The sequence below is a fragment of the Pan paniscus genome, chromosome 13, assembly GCF_029289425.2.
Source record: "Pan paniscus chromosome 13, NHGRI_mPanPan1-v2.0_pri, whole genome shotgun sequence".
Taxonomy (NCBI): domain Eukaryota; kingdom Metazoa; phylum Chordata; class Mammalia; order Primates; family Hominidae; genus Pan; species Pan paniscus.
In genome coordinates, this window is record NC_073262.2 from 35,221,079 (window position 1) to 35,237,370 (window position 16,292).

A 16,292-nucleotide genomic window follows, 5' to 3' on the forward strand; every position below is an offset into this window, starting at 1 on the left:
TTTTGTGTGTGAGACGGAGTTTCACTCTTGTTGCCCAGGCTGGAGTGCAATGGCGCGATCTCGGCTCACTGCAACCTCCACCTCCCAGGTTCAAGCAGTTCTTCTGCCTCAGCCTCCCGAGTAGCTGGGATTACAGGCATGTGCCACCATGCCCAGCTAATTTTGTAATTTTAATAGAGCCAGGGTTTCTCCATGTTGATCAGGCCGGTCTCGAACTCCTGACCTCAGGTGATCCGCCTGCCTCGGCCTCCCAAAGTGCTGGGATTACAGGCGTGAGCCACTGCGCCCAGCCTTATGGTTTTTTTAAGTAGAGACAAGATCTTGCTTTGTTACCCAGGCTGTTTTCAAACTCCTGGTTTCAAACAATCCAACTGCTTCTGCCTCATATTAAGAATCTTAGCTTAGTTTGTTCTTCTATTAATACAACTCATATCTTTCTCTCATACTTCTTTAACAATTATTAGAAAGTAAGACCAAAAATCTATATAAATGGTCATGTGAGGTAGGTATAAGGAAATTATCCTTTGTAAAGGTTAATTGCAATTTTTTATTTTAAAAGTACACAATAAGTATTCAAATTTTATCAGCCATTCTTGAGAAGTGACTGGTTTTGGTTATGTTCTTTATTTCATTAATTTTACTGCCTTACAGTGAAAGGCAACATTAACTCTGCCTTTCAAATTATGACCTCACAATGACATATGTCAGGAAAAACCGTAAGACTTTGAAATGGGAAAAATCGATTAGTATTTTTCTGTCCAGAATACCTTTATTTAAGCCTTTCATGGTCTTCAATCTATTTCACAATTCTAAGTTGTGAAAAACTGATAGTAATGCAAATGATTCTTTTTGTTAGAAATGAAAATTAATTTTGTCCAGTGCAAATGCAATTGACCATTGCCCTGTGGATATTGACCTAATTTACATTTGTTTCCAAATTCACTTCAGTATTTCTAATTGTTTATACATGTGTATCCTTTGAATTCTCCTTTGAGCCAGTTTTTACATCTTACTGATTCCTTTACTAATTATTACGTAGAATAAAAATCTTTGAAATATGTTCATTTTTTTCTGTGTTTCATGATTTTAACTTTAAAAATTCTTCAACACATAGTCTAAGTGCTCATGAGCAATAAAAATGAAAAAAAATCATATTATTTCATGCATATGTGAGTTTAAATTTTTGTGCAAAAGAGATCCTCCAGTTCCGGAGCTCCTATTTCGTATAATGGACTAGTTATATAGAAAAGATAAGATTGAAATTTTTAATTACTTATTATTTCTTACAGAAAGGCTCGTTCTCTAAAATGACAGTATTTACCAGGGTTACTATTTTAAAGTCTTCCAATTTTAGCCAATCACGATGTTATTTGCTATTATGTGGTTTGTTTGTTTATAAGAAAATGCAATAACACAATTCACAATCTTCAAAATTCTACCAGATAGGATAATTCTAGGCACACTTGACTTTGAATCTTGCCAGATCCAGGTGTTGTTATAGACTGAAAATAATATAAGCTAAAACTATATTTTAAATATATATTTTTGTTGAATGGAATATATATTTAACACAAGATGATATTTATTCTTATTTTCAGTGTTATTACAATTGGATTAGTATTCTTTAGATAATGAGTATTTTGATCATTTGGCTAAAAATCAAATGAGGTATCAGTTCTATTGCCTGATTTCTGTGGAGTAACTGCTTCTTTGGGGAAATAGATTATGACAAAGTACAAATTCATTTCTGTTCTTTCAAAAAAAAAAAAGCTTCAATTAAATGTTAACACCCCAGGTGTTTTATATCTCTTCAATAAAAACATTATCACTTCAACTATTGAGACAGAGGTATGTCAAAAATCCAGATGCTTCATACATTTCCTTTGGAATTCAATGAAGAAAGTTAAGGAAACTATCTGCATGTGAATTACTTTCTACAACGGAAGGCATTCTGACTCTGATTAATTGCTAAGCAAAACCCATATTCACTGAAATGGCAGTTATATGCAAATATCAGAGGCCAACTGAAGAAGGCCTGAAATGACATTCTACTTACAAGAAATTTAATTTTCATGAAATAAGTGCGGGATACTAAGATAGTGAGAGCTGGAGAAAAATAAGCCAATATAACTTAGAGGTATAATTTTATTTTCCTTTTTTGAAATCATTTCTTACTTCATATGTTCATGAAGGTGATTTAAAGTTTATTTGTTTGATTTTTTTTTAATATAAGGTATTTTTATTGATCTAAAGAAGTTTTCCAGAATTGATCTTAGAAACAGCTGAGACCAAGTCTTTTCTCTTAGACTATGAAGACCAAAACTGAACAGGTGTGCTAAAAAGACAAATGAGAGATTTTGGAATTTAAAATATAATGGGTCCCTGTATTAATAACTTCTTATGAAGTTTATGGGACTGAACACTAACCTACTGTAAATATAACACCAGCACATGATCAAAGGTTAAAATGCTCAAAAAGATTTGGAAAGGTAACAAAATATGCCACCTCAAAACATGCCACTTTGGCTATAGATTATTTTGAACTGAAAGCAATTGAAAAACAGTAGATACAAGAAGAGCTCTCACTCTTTCTGTTTAACAGCAGGGCATAAATTTCCTTTTTGTACGTGACATAAATTTCCATTTGTGAATGTGTTTCTCTCTTCTGTACCAGAAAGATCAGAGATGACAAAGTGAGTCTGCATAGACAATCTTACTAATGCCTATTAACACACATTTCTAGTTAACCTTCCTATAATTTATCAACCATTGTTAAAAAGTTATCTAAAAAGCCCCCACATCTAACTACTTTGTTGGGTTTTTCACTTCTTTTCTGTGAAGCCCCTGTGTCATGTACATAAAAATATCTGCATAAAATAAAATTTTTATGCTTTTTCTCTTGTTAATCTATCTTTTGTCAATTTAATTCATGAGCCCTAGAGACAGAACCAAAGAGGGTAGAGGAAAAGCTTTTCCTTCTCTAAATTTCCATGCAACTCAACATTTATTAAACAATTACTTCCTAATATATTCTTTTATAAGCTCTAAAAATACCTAAAAGGGAAGATCTGAAAGAGTATGGTTTACTTTGAGAATGATGTGACTGCTAGGCTGGGCGCGGTGGCTCACGCCTGTAATCCCAGCACTTTGGGAGGCTGAGGCAGGCAGATCATGAGGTCAGGAGATCAAGACCATGGTGAAACCCCATCTCTACTAAAAATTCAAAAAAAAAAAAAAATTAGCCGGGCACGGTGGTGGGCACCTGTAGTCCCAGCTACTCAGGAGGCTGAGGCAGGAGAATGGTGTGAACCCAGGAGGTGGAGCTTGCAGTGAGCCGAGATTGTGTCACTGCACTCCAGTCTGGGTGACAGAGCAAGACTCTGTCTCCAAAAAAAAAAAAGGAGAATGATGTGACTGCCAAGGGTAGTTTGGCATGACTGAAATGTAGTACATGGAGTAGCAAGGCTAAATATGTCAAGTTCGTTCGTTAAATCATACTAAAATGTGTAGGCTACAGAGTTTGGCCTTAAGCAGATTTCCATAAATTCCCAGCCTGGAGCTCAATCACTCATTTACTCAGCATGTATGTATTTAATTATTTACTTATTTGATTATGTAATAAGTATTTGCTGAGCACATAACATACGCCACTCACTGTTTTAGGTGCCAGCAATAAAACAATATGACAAACATGTTCTCTGCCCTTAAGACACTTCCAGTAGATCAGGAGCTAATAAGCATTTGTAACAAATTGATGGTATAGTTTATAACAGAGGCTGCTAACAGAATATACAAGAGCTTAACATTTATGTTAATATCTTGAAAAGAGACCAAAGAAAACATCCAATAATTTACTACGTATATATTATTTGTCCTATCTCCATCTAAGACTTGTGTGTGCTATTAATACATAATGGTACATATTTATTTTACCAGACCTGGAAGAAAATTTTGCCTTGACTAGTACTACTAGTTGAATTGTAGGAATGTCAGCTCCATTGCTTACTTAGTTTGCTCCTTTACTTAAAGGAATGAAAAAGAAAAGCTGTAGCACACAGCATCTGTAGGAATGTTGTCTCCTTCATTATCATTAGCCTCCGGGTCCAAGCATCCTTGGGATGATTTCCCAATAGCTAAAAAAGTAGCCAAGATTATGGATGTTGCCCAGAGAGCACATTAACTGGAAGTTTCTCCACTTGGAATAGCTGTTCTAATAAGCCAAAGAATTGAAAGCCTTTCCTGTAAAGTATTTGTGATTCTTATATTTCAAAATTTATGTTGGGTACTTTGGTTTTCTTTTTTTAATATATAAGCACAGGTATTTCTTGACAAAATATGCTTGAAATTAAAAAATTCAAAGTATCCTAAAATATGCCCTATTCGCCTTAAATCACCTCTCACCTGCTGAATTAAATCTTTACTACAGATAAATCAGATAATGAACAAACACAGTTGGCTCTCTGATTTTGCTCCTGCAAGTTTGTACAATTAGATTATACTGTATTTTGTACGTATTCTTTTTTATTGTGTGAAGAATGTAAGTACGGAAAACCATAGATACTAATAAGAAAAGGTATTCTCAAGATAAAACTGAAATAAAGTAGAACATAAAGCATAATATCTAAAAGTATATCACTGAAATTGTAACTTTGGCAAGGTGCTATCACAACATAATATTTCTGGTTCTTATGGAATAGAAACCTCTTTATTCTATGTAAGTTTATTATCTTACTGACATTCAGAATAGACACATATTTTCAAGACGCCTTTACACACAAAGGTAGAAACTATCTTTACTATGAATAACACTGCAATGAACATCTTTATATTTAAATTTTGGACTGCATCTCTGATTATTTTGCCGTGTCTAGTGTCATACTCTATGCTATGGATAACATTGCTGTGAATATTTTTATACATAATGACTTGACAGTACTCATCAATACTTCACTAGGCTAGATTACTTCAAGTGAGATCACTGGATGAAATGGAATAAATGACATGAAGTTTTGAGATGTATGTGTTTTACTCAGGTTCTACTGGCAACAGAAATGAATGAGAATGAATGTTGGCAATGTTGGGAGAATTTTTATATTTTATAATTACCTTACAATTGATTGATGTATAGAATATTTCCTTGTGTTAGTTTGTATTTCTTTTATTTTCATCAAGCTTAACTAGTATTCTACATGTTGGTGGCCTATATGTATATATTTTTGTAATTTTGTTCTGTTGTGGCATTTATCTTATTTTTATTAATCTGTAAGTGTTATCTGTAGACACATAATGATCAAATCTATGTTTAAATGCTTTCAGTAAAGAAGATGCATAGTCTGCCTCAACAGACCTTTCTAGAATTTCACAAACTTCAGGTCTAAACCAAAGAGCCTGTGCTGCTGTTCAAAGGTTGTCCCCTCCCCTCCCACTCCATGAAAGACAAGAGAAAACAACAGGACTATCTCCAAAGGCAAGAAAACGCTAAAGCAAAACCAATTGCACCCATTGTTAAACACACTTTCTAAATTCTCACATTTGCAACTAATAGCAGACATTTTAAGACCTATGGTTTGAAAAGTTAGCTTTAATAGTAGTAAATGCTAGTTCTCACTAATTTCTTAGCTGTGAAATTTAGTGAAACAATTTACTCTGGAGCAGCCTTGCTCTGCTATGTCGTTACTATCCATGGTGCAGTAAGAATGGTGCCAGAGTTCCAGGCAACAGTGGAAGGTAGAGCATAGTCAAGAGTGAGAAGAGACTATTTTGCATTCCAGCAACAATCTTTTCCCATCCATCAGCCAAAATTTTGTCTAATGTTTGATGTCAATGTAATTGTTGGCATGGAATCACCATGTTTAGTTGCACTGTGTTATCCAGTATGATAGCTAGTAGTCACATGCATTTGCTTACACTTAAATTTATATGAATGAAAATTAAATGGAATTTAAAATTTAGTTTCTCAGTCTCATTAGCCATGTTTCAAATACTCAAGCGGTCCATAAAGCTAATGGCTACTATATTGGACAGCGTAGAAATTGAACATTTCTCATCTCAGAAATTCCTATTGGAGTACTGGAATTTCAGGAAGATCAGTATTTATCCCCGAGCTGGAGAAAAGGTCATCTTGTTTGAAAGCTGAATATCAGAACAAATTGGTTTATATTAGCAAAGAATACATGAAGACGGGATTTGAGTGTGCAACATGCTCTATCTGCCACATTATGTTTTGAGGAGCAAAGACTGACTCATCACATAAACTTTACTCCTAGAATTTCATATTCCATATACCTCCTGCACTAAATTTTAGCTGGCAAATAGAAAAGTGGCAGGGGGATTTGTACATAGTATCTGTGAATTAGAGTTGTCACTATAAATTGGATATAAGACAACTGCTTAAAACCAAAAGTAAAAGAATGCCTGCAAAGGAAGCACAGAAAACGTTAAGAATGAATTATACCATTTTCCATAGCAAATAAATGTGTCTATATTTTAATTTCTACAACAAATGCATGGTTTTGTTTTCATATTGCCAGATATCAAGTGGAAACATATTTTGTATTTAGGAGGTATAGCCCATTGTTTTAAACTAATGGTTTGCATTATCTGTAAGGAGGAATTTATAAGATCCTAATGGGAAATTGAGCTCCTACATAGTTTACTTCTTTGTCTTCAAGGCAAATTAACTATCTAAGCAGAAGAAATGTGATTCCAAATGCATTTCAGTTCATGTGTAATAGTCCTAGCTTCTCTTGCTGCTTCATTATACCCCTGTCCACCAAACGTAAGACGCCACGTAGGAATATTGGAATAGTCCCCAAATACTATTTAAACCGTTCAAATTATTTTAAAAGTCAAAAGTGAAGAAAAACTGCTGATAATTATTAAGACTTTCCCATATAAAGGAAAGAATAAATTTCGATTATGTTAAAACTATACAACAATGAAAGGAGACTCTGGGAAAAAATGTTACAATGCTTTTTAGTAGCTGAGCTAAAGGCTATTCTTTCTTATACAGGAAAGAATAGCAGAGCAAATATACCTCTCAGGTCACAAAGCACTAAGGCAATTTACTCCTGTCTGTGTTTTTATCAACGATCCTTCATTTATAATCCCTGACCTCTGAGAAAATTTGGGCCCTGCGCATTCTCTCCCCAGCTGAAGGTCATGCTCTGTTCTGTTTGCTGTATCTGAAATAGCCGAATGCTTTCATCCTAAATCCATGCTTTGGTTCCTGGACCATCTAAGCATCTGATTAGCTCCATCTTTTATCTCCCATCTCAGTGGCTTTAGACCTTTGGCCTCGTTCTTTCTGAGGTTCCCTCCATGCTCTGATTGATACAGAACAGCAAAGGTTGGTTTTAGAGCCCTAAGCGGGGCAAGCCTGACAGCCTCCTTGCACTCCAGTTAATACCTTGCCAAAAGCAGTCTGGTCTCTGGAGAACTATCAACCATTTTTCAAACTTTTTTTTAGCTTTTCATTTCTTCTTATGCCCTTTCATGCTTTACAACTACTTGAAATTTAATAATAATAATAATAAGTAAACAAAAAGGCTTGAAAACATATTACAGGTGACAAGAGCAAACTAATTGTTTAGTAATATTTTATATTAATTATTTTATAGTATACATAAATCTCCCTCTTTAATTTTGTTTGATAGATATTTTAAATGCCAGATTTGCCGGGCGCGGTAGCTCATTCCTGTAATCCCAGCACTTTGGGAGGCAGAGGCGGGCAGATCACGAGGTCAGGAGATCGAGACTATCCTGGCTAACACGGTGAAACCCTGTCTCTACTAAAAATACAAAAAAATTAGCCGGGCATGGTGGCAGGTGCCTGTAGTCCCAGCTACTCGGGGGCCTGAGGCAGGAGAATGGCGTGAACCTGGGAGGCAGAGCTTGCAGTGAGCTGAGATGGCGCCACTGCACTCCAGCCTGGGCAACAGAGTGAGACTCCATCTCAAAATAAATAAATAAATAAATAAATAAATAAATAAATAAATAACATAAAATACATGCCAGATTTAGGCTGGAATTATTGAAATTTATTTATAATTGGCATTTTCTTTGTTAATTGCCTTAATTACAAAATAACACTCAAACTACTCCACATTTCATAGGTCTTGATGTTGTATACACATCTTCCTTTAACTCCTTTATTAAGTCCTATATCTTGTTGCTAAGTCAAAATATATGTTTAAAATTGCCCAGGTGGTCATCATTCTTTCAATATTACAGATCATCTTTCTGTTTTAGTCAACTATTTTCAAAACCTATGTTGGTTTTATGATGTAGCATATAAAAGATTGTGGTATGGACAGCTTGAACACCTAGAGGACAGGACACCTACGTCTGAATTCCAGGCTCAGTAATAACAGGGTGGATTTGGTCATGCCACTTAACTCCCATCATCTTAGTTGCCTCTTTTGCAAGACAAAAGTGCTTTTCAAGATAATTTCTAATTAACTCTCATGTTCAAAATTTTATGGCTCAACAACAAAAATATAAGCAACTCGATTTTTAAAATAGGCAAAAGACTTGAATAGGTACTTCTCCAAAAATAATATATACATGGCTATCAAGCACATGAAAAGATTTTCAACATCATTAGTTGTTAGGAAGATGCAAATCAAAACCATAAGGTGATACCCCTTTATACTCAGCAAGATGATCATACTCAACAAAAACAAAAACAACGCCTTAAAACAGAAAACAAGTGTTGAAGAAGACAAGGAGAAATTGGAAACCTCATGAACTGGTGGTAGGAATGTAAAATGTTCAGCATGTACGGAAAACTGCTTGGTAGTTTCTCATTAAGTTAAACATAAAATTATTATATGACCCAGCAATAATACTCCTAGGTGTGTACCCAAGAGAATTTAAAACTGGTACTCAAACAAACACTTGTACACACATATTAATAACATCTCTATTAACAATAGCCAAAAGGTGGAAACAATTCAATTGTCTATCAGTGAATAACAAAATATGCATATCCATACCATGGAATACTATTCAGCCATAAAAAGGAATGGAGAACTGACACATACTTCAATATGCATGAACTTTGAAAACATTATACTAAGTAAAAGAAGCCAGACATAAAAGGTCATATATTATGATGCCATTTATATGAAATATCTGGAATAGGCAAATCCATAGAGACAGAAAGTAGATTAGCAGTTGACAGTTGATAGGGGCTGGAAGGAATGGGGGAGGGGGAGTAATTGCTTAATGCATGTAGGTTTTCTATTTGCACTGATGAACAGGTTCTGGAACTAGATACTAATGATGGCTGCATAACATTGTAAATGTACTTGATGCCACTGAATTACACACTTTAAAATAATTAAAATGGCCAGTCATGGTGGCTCACGTCTGTAATCCCAGCACTTTGGAAGACCTAGGCAAGAGAATTGCTTGAGCCCAGGAGTTTAAGACCAACCTGGACAACATAATGAGACTTGGTCTCTATACAAGATAAACAAAATTAGCCAGACATGGTGGTGCACACCTGTAGTCCCAGCTATTCAGGAGGCTGAGGTGGGAGAATCACTTGAGCCCAGGAGGTGAAGGTTGCAGTGAGCTGTGATAGCACCACTGCACTCCAGCCTGGGCAACAGAGACAGACCCTGTCTAAAAAAATAAATAAATAAAAGATTAAACTGGTAAATTTGATGTTATCTGTATTTTACCAAAGTAAGACAAATTATGACTCAATTTGTCTTACTCTTACTCTTATATTAAGACAAAGTAGTGTCTTAATATAAGAAGGCCTACCTTGTGGAAAGAAAAATCCCATTCTTTTCAGCCATTGGCAGCAGTTGAAAGGGGAATTTTTTGTATATATAGTTTTGCAATGTAAAGAAACAGCATTTGGAGGCATCATAGAAAGTAAAGTGCTGAGGAATTAATTTTCAAAATAACCATGAGCTCCTGATCTTCAGCAAATCAAATCTTAACCTTTAGCTATATAATGCTTTGTCCTAATTGCTAAATCGTCCCTTCTCTCTTTTTCTTTCTCTTTCTCTTTTGTTAGTGTTGTCTTTGACCTAAGGTATATGCTGGGCTTTCTTATTGTTTAGTACAACTATGGTTCTCTCTCAGTTATACTGTTTCTCCTTTTTTGTTCAGTTTGTGCCCCGTGGTTCTCACACACCGTTGTGCGTTACAATAAAAAAAATCTCCAAATACTTCAAATTAAAATATTCAGCAGATAGTGAAACAATAGGTTTGGGCTCCCTCACTACATTTTCAAGTTTGCGAAAGTTATCACATGTACAGTGTTGGATATAATGACATAAGCAGCTGAACTGGAATTTAGGTTTTATTTCATCTACTTTAATAAGTAATATTAACGTATATACATTTAATAATTACAACCACAGTGACAAGTTTAGGTATTAAAAAAAAAGCATTATTCTTTATTTTTTAAACTTTTTGACTTAGAGCCTATTATTCATTAATTTAGTCATTTCCGTGGTTAATTTCTGTATAATACAGTGATTGATTTCTCATTCTATTCAGGTCTACAGTTCAGTTCTCCTCTGGTGAGCATTCTCTCCCAGGTTTTAAATTTCCCTTGTTCTCCTTCCTTCCCACTGTTTCTAGGTTGTTTGATGTTTCTGGTAGTCTATGCCCCCCACACTCCAGTGCTGTCATCCTTGGCATGCTTATCCTGTCTCTGCCCAGCAGAGGTGGTACCTATGAATAGCAAGAGGAGGCTCCCTAGGGCCATGCTCCACCCACAGGGAAATAGCTTTCTCGCTCTTGGCCCTACTCTTCATCCACACTAGAGTTTTGTTTTGTTTGTTTGTTTGTTGCTGTGTGTGTGTGTGTGTGTGTGTTTTCTTAATATAATACATTTGCCTAATGAAACCACAACCAGCTAAGTAATTCTTTCTCTCAATAACCTCAGCATTACACTTGAGGCCTCAAAAGCTGTGGGCTTTTCGAAGGCAGACTCCAGCTCTGCCAGTGTATCTGGGTTCTGCCTACTGCTCCCTCACAGTCATTCAGTGCTTCTGCACGTATGCCTCCTTTAGGAATCCCAGACAAGAAGCATAAAGTACAGTGTCATCCCCTCCTACTTCTCTAACTTCACAGGGAACTCTAATGTGATTCCAAACTTACGCTGCAGTCTATTGTGAAGAGGATGTGTATATTACTTAGTTTGAATGAGCAGGATATATATATGCAAACATTTGCAAACAAATAGAATGCCCCACCACACATACACAGCTCCAGCTAAATAAACATGCCCCAGACTTTTTCTTCTTTCCCTCTCTGCCTTTCTCTTTCTTTCCTTTTTTCTTTTCTTCCTCTCCTCCCTTCTTTCTTTTCTTTCCTTCATTTCTTCTTTTCCCTTCCTTCCTTCCTTCTTTCCTCCCTCCCTCCCTCTCTCCCTCCCTTCTTTCCTTCCTTCCTTCCTTCATTCATTTTGCTGTTTTTAAAGAGAAAAAAGAGTTCAAGTAACTGAGTAAAACACAATAGATTGGTAAACAGGATTGCATATTTACTCAAGTACAACTACTCACATAAAGAAATGCTGACTAATTCCCATAGGTATCTGGTTTCACCATCTGCTTCAACCCTTCTGAGATAGAAGAGGGGAGGGGGAAAAAGACCCTCTAATCCAGTAAAATTTGTCTATTCATATTTAAAGTCATTTAAGGTAGATGTTCAGAAAATTTTGGATAAAATTTGGAGTTTTTCTTTGGTCTCCTGCTATCTCCTGGGTGAAATCTAGATGTATGAAGGAGGGGTTTAGTGGCCTCAAAGGCTTGAGGCTTTGGGAAAGAGTGATATCTCTGATCCCAGTAGTGTCCTCCCTCCCTTCATCCCTCCCCTCCTCAGGCTCCAGCTCTATCCTCGTGTTTCTCTGAAGCCCAGCTGACCTGGCCTTCCCTCTGAAGTACTGGCTGCTGCTCTGTGAGTGGTTATGGCCTCCCACCCTAGATGCCATCTGCTGACGGCTTTTGCTGTAATCTGTGGCTGGGCAACAGTCTGTCCTTTCTCCGTTTGGCCAGGGTACTGGCAGCCCTCCTTGATAAACTGGCCATACCTTGGCTCTCCCTGTTTGTGGAGCCTGCTGAGATGTGGGCATGAGTCCCATCAGCTTCGAGCCTAGGTACAACTATAGAAATCCTTTCCTGTACCATAGTGATGCCTTGCAAGGGCATGTTATAACTTCTATATTCTATCACTGCCCGCAAAAATTGCAAGGCAGCACTCAATTAAAAGGTCTAGCTCCTCCCTTTGCCCAAATATGCTGTGTTCTCACTTGTTTTCTAGATGGTTGTCTTTAGGGAAGTTTGAGCATTCTGTCATACTGGATCGGCCATGACACATGAAGAAAACTTGGGCAGAAGCTCCTGAGCTCTTGGAACTCCCCAAAATGAAAGAAATTCATACCCCACTTGAGGAGTTCAGTCCAAAGAAATGGGATCTGGTCATATTCATGGTTTCCTGACTCCTCAGCACTGGCTCCAGTCATCCCATTAACCTACCAGGCCTGTAGGGGATGTGGATTTTTCTCCATTTTTTTTTTTAATTTTCTTTGGATGAAACTCAACAATCAAGTTTTCCAGAACTCTTGATATATTAAATGGGTAGATAAAATAATTTTAACAAAGTTATTTTGCTCTCTTAAAAGAACCTTGCTTGCTTTCAACATTTTTTTTTCTTTCTACAATCTCAAACACACTAGTTTGGGTGTCAAAACTTGAATCTTAACTCTTTCTCCCTTCCTTTGTTTCCTGAGTGTAATAATTCTAACACTGTCTTGCTTCTTTGCAGACACATGTATAGACACTTTTTTTTTTTTGAGACGGAGTTTTGCTCTGTCACCTAGACTGGAGTGCAATAGTGTGGTCTTGGCTCGCTGCAACCTCTGCCTCCTGAGTTCAAGTGATTTTCCTGCCTCAGCCTCCCAAGTAGCTGGGATTACAGGTGCGTGCGAACACGCCCAGCTAATTTTTCGTATTTTTAGTAGAGACAGGGTTTTGCCACGTCAGCCAGGCTAGTCTTGAACTCCTGACCTCAGGTGATCCACCAGCCTTAGCCTCCCAAACTGGAGAATTACAGGGATGAGCCACCGTGCCTGGCTGACACTTTTAAGAAGAAATATCCAAGACATGGAAATAGGTAAAGAAATTACTAGGTGTTCTTTCAGTGTAGTGCTGAGCATGACTATGGCAAAACCTGACTGAGGATTCTCTAATTTTCTAGGGATGGCTCCCTTTATTAGACTGCCTTTTACTATTGATTAGTATAGAGATTAACTTGTAGAAAACTGATATTTGAAAATGTGTCTTGACTGAGAACAACACATCTGATTCTTGTTCAATAGTAACACAAAATTATTTTTATCCAGGAAAGGAAGTAATTGCAAATGTTAGAGCTTACTGCTGTTCAGGTATTAATGAGTTTTGTATCTAGTTGCAAATTCTTTTCAGCCTTACTGTGACTGACAGACTACATAAATCTTTTAAAAGTCTTCCTTGAAAAAATCAACTCACAAAAGGCAGATTAATAAGAGAAAAGGCATGCAAATGTATTAACATATACTCAGAGGAGTACCACAGAATGATTACCCACTCCCAAATAGGGTTCAGAATCTTATATATCATCTGGAGATTACAGAAAAGAATGAGGGCTTGCATCCTGGAAAACGGGTAATGGGAGGTGAGAGAAGAATTCTGTTGAGGGGCAATAAATGATTACTAACAAAAGCAAATGGATTAGGGAACTGATATTTACTTGTAAATAGTTTTTGGAATTAGAATGATCTTGTGAAAGAGTCTGTTCAGGTATGGCTACCTTCTTGGTCTTCTTTTCTGCAATAGATAATGGGATAACAGGAAGGGGAAGAAAAACAATTGTTCTCCTTGATGAGTCCCTCCTGTCTTCATGTATCTTGGGGGGCGGGGAGTATTTTCCAGTGTCTGTTGATCTAAGGCCCTTTAATATAAAATATTCGTTATACCAGGGAACCATGTTTTGGGGGTAAAGTTGTCTGTCCTCCTTTAATCTCCATTTCTTGAATTCTGTTTTTAATTATTTTTAACATCTTACTGTTTCTTGTATTTATGAGCTAAGTAAAATCTTTGACCATGTTTATGACATTTAGAGATTTGTATTTTAACAATACATACATAATATGGAATGACAATGGAAATAAATTATGTACACTTATCTCTCACTTAAAATTTTTTTTTTACATTGTAGAGACAAGATCTTGTTATTGCTCAGGCTGGTCTGGAACTCCTGGTCTCAAGCAATCCTCCCACCTCAGACTCCCAAAGTGCTGAGATTATAGGAATGAGCCACCATGCCTGGCCACATAGGGAATTTAACTGGCTTTTAAAAACATGACTTAGGATTAAAAATATTATTAGGTGAAAAAGTATATTTCTATTAATTATATTGTGAAAATTATGGTACATTCTATACGAATCCAAGTTATGCAATATTAACAAAAAGAAAAATATATCAATTGAATTATGCAAATAAACATGTAAGTGATAAACAATAATACAAGTATAGTTTATAAATAAATTGCAATTGGCCAGGCACAGTGGTTCATGCCTGTAGTCCAAGCACTTTGAGAGGCTGAGGTGGGAGGATCACTTGAGCCCAGGAGTTAGAGACCAGCCTGGAAAACACAGTGAAACCCTGTCTCTACATGATGAAAATACAAAAAATTATCTGGGCATGGTGGTACATGCCTGTAGTCCCAGCTACCTAGGAGGCTGAGGTGGGAGAATCACTTGAGCCCAGGAGGTAGAGGCTGCAGTGAGCCAAGATTGTGCCACTGCACTCCAGCCTGGGCGACAGAGCGAGACTATCTCAAAAAAGAAAAATAAAATCAATTATTGAAAGTTTGCTCACTCAGAAGAAAACAGGTTGATTGAGGTTATTAATAAAGGTTGATGGAGAAGTAGTAAAAGAGAATCATTCTTTTGAAGATGCATCTTTACACTTTTGAAGAAGCATGTTTATCTTTCCCTCAAATTGTGCTTAGAAAACACAAATGCAAAAATCTAGAGTCACAGTAAAAGAGAGGAAACACACATATATGCACACACATGGAAGAAAGTCATTGACTCACAAGTTTTGAGAAATTTTGGAAAGTTCAAAATAGTTGAAACAATTAAAAAAGGAAATAACTACTAAAATTACCTGAAGCATATTATTGATGCAAAAAAGGCAGAATCAGCATCAAGAATGGGCTATGCTGCTTCGGGTAGTTAGACAGGCATGAATGGGGCAGGAGAGGGCTCTTCCCACACCCATCAGTAATGTCAGGTGATCATCAGTGATGGTTCAACAATTATCGCGTTGCCTCTCTAAAAATGATAATTCGGCAGACAAAGCCAGGGAAAGACAATCTCCTGATGTTCCACAACTGTTGCATTAGAGTGTTAACTGAATGCAGATGCCAAGGAGAAGCAAAATGGGCTTCCAATAAAAATTCAGTCTAGCGTGGTGGCTCACACCTGTAATCCCAGCGCTTTGGGAAGGCAAGGCAGGTGGATAACTTGAGGTCAGGAGTTTGAGGCCAGCCTGGCCAACATGGTGAAACCCTGTCTCTCCGCAAAATATAAAAATTTACCAGGCATTGGGGTGGGCACCTGCAGTCCCAGCTGCTTGGGAGGCTGAGGCAGGAGAATCACTTGAACCTGGGAGGCAGAGGTTGCAGTGAACCAAGATCACATCACTGCACTCTAGCCTGGGTGACAGAGTGAGACACCATAGAGTATGACCTCCCTGGGGCACACCACCAGTAGAGGCAAGAGAGCCTCGGGTGGGCATTCATACAACTTCATAAGCACACTGTGCATGCTCACCTCCCAAGCGCAAGGAGGGCACTGCACATGTGGCAGCCCACCCTAAGGGAAGAATCATGGGAAAGGGGCCTGCCGATAAAGTCCTAGGATCAAGGTTCGAGACCATCCTGGCTAACACGGTGAAACCCCATCTCTACTAAAAATACAAAAAAAAAAAAAAAATTTGCCAGGCATGGTGGCGGGCGCCTGTAGTCCCAGCTACTCAGGAGGCTGAGGCAGGAGAATGGCATGAACCAGGGAGGTGGAGCTTGCAATGAGCCGAGATCACGCCACTGCACTCCATCCTGGGCGACAGTGCAAGACTCCGTCTCAAAAAAAAAAAAAAAAAAAAAGTTGCACTTGACCTTGGTGCCCGTTTGGGTCTCTACCAAGCATACCTTCCTTTCTTTCCTGCTCTGAAGCCTTTCTAAATAAACTTATATTCCTGCTCTGAAACTTGCCTTGCTC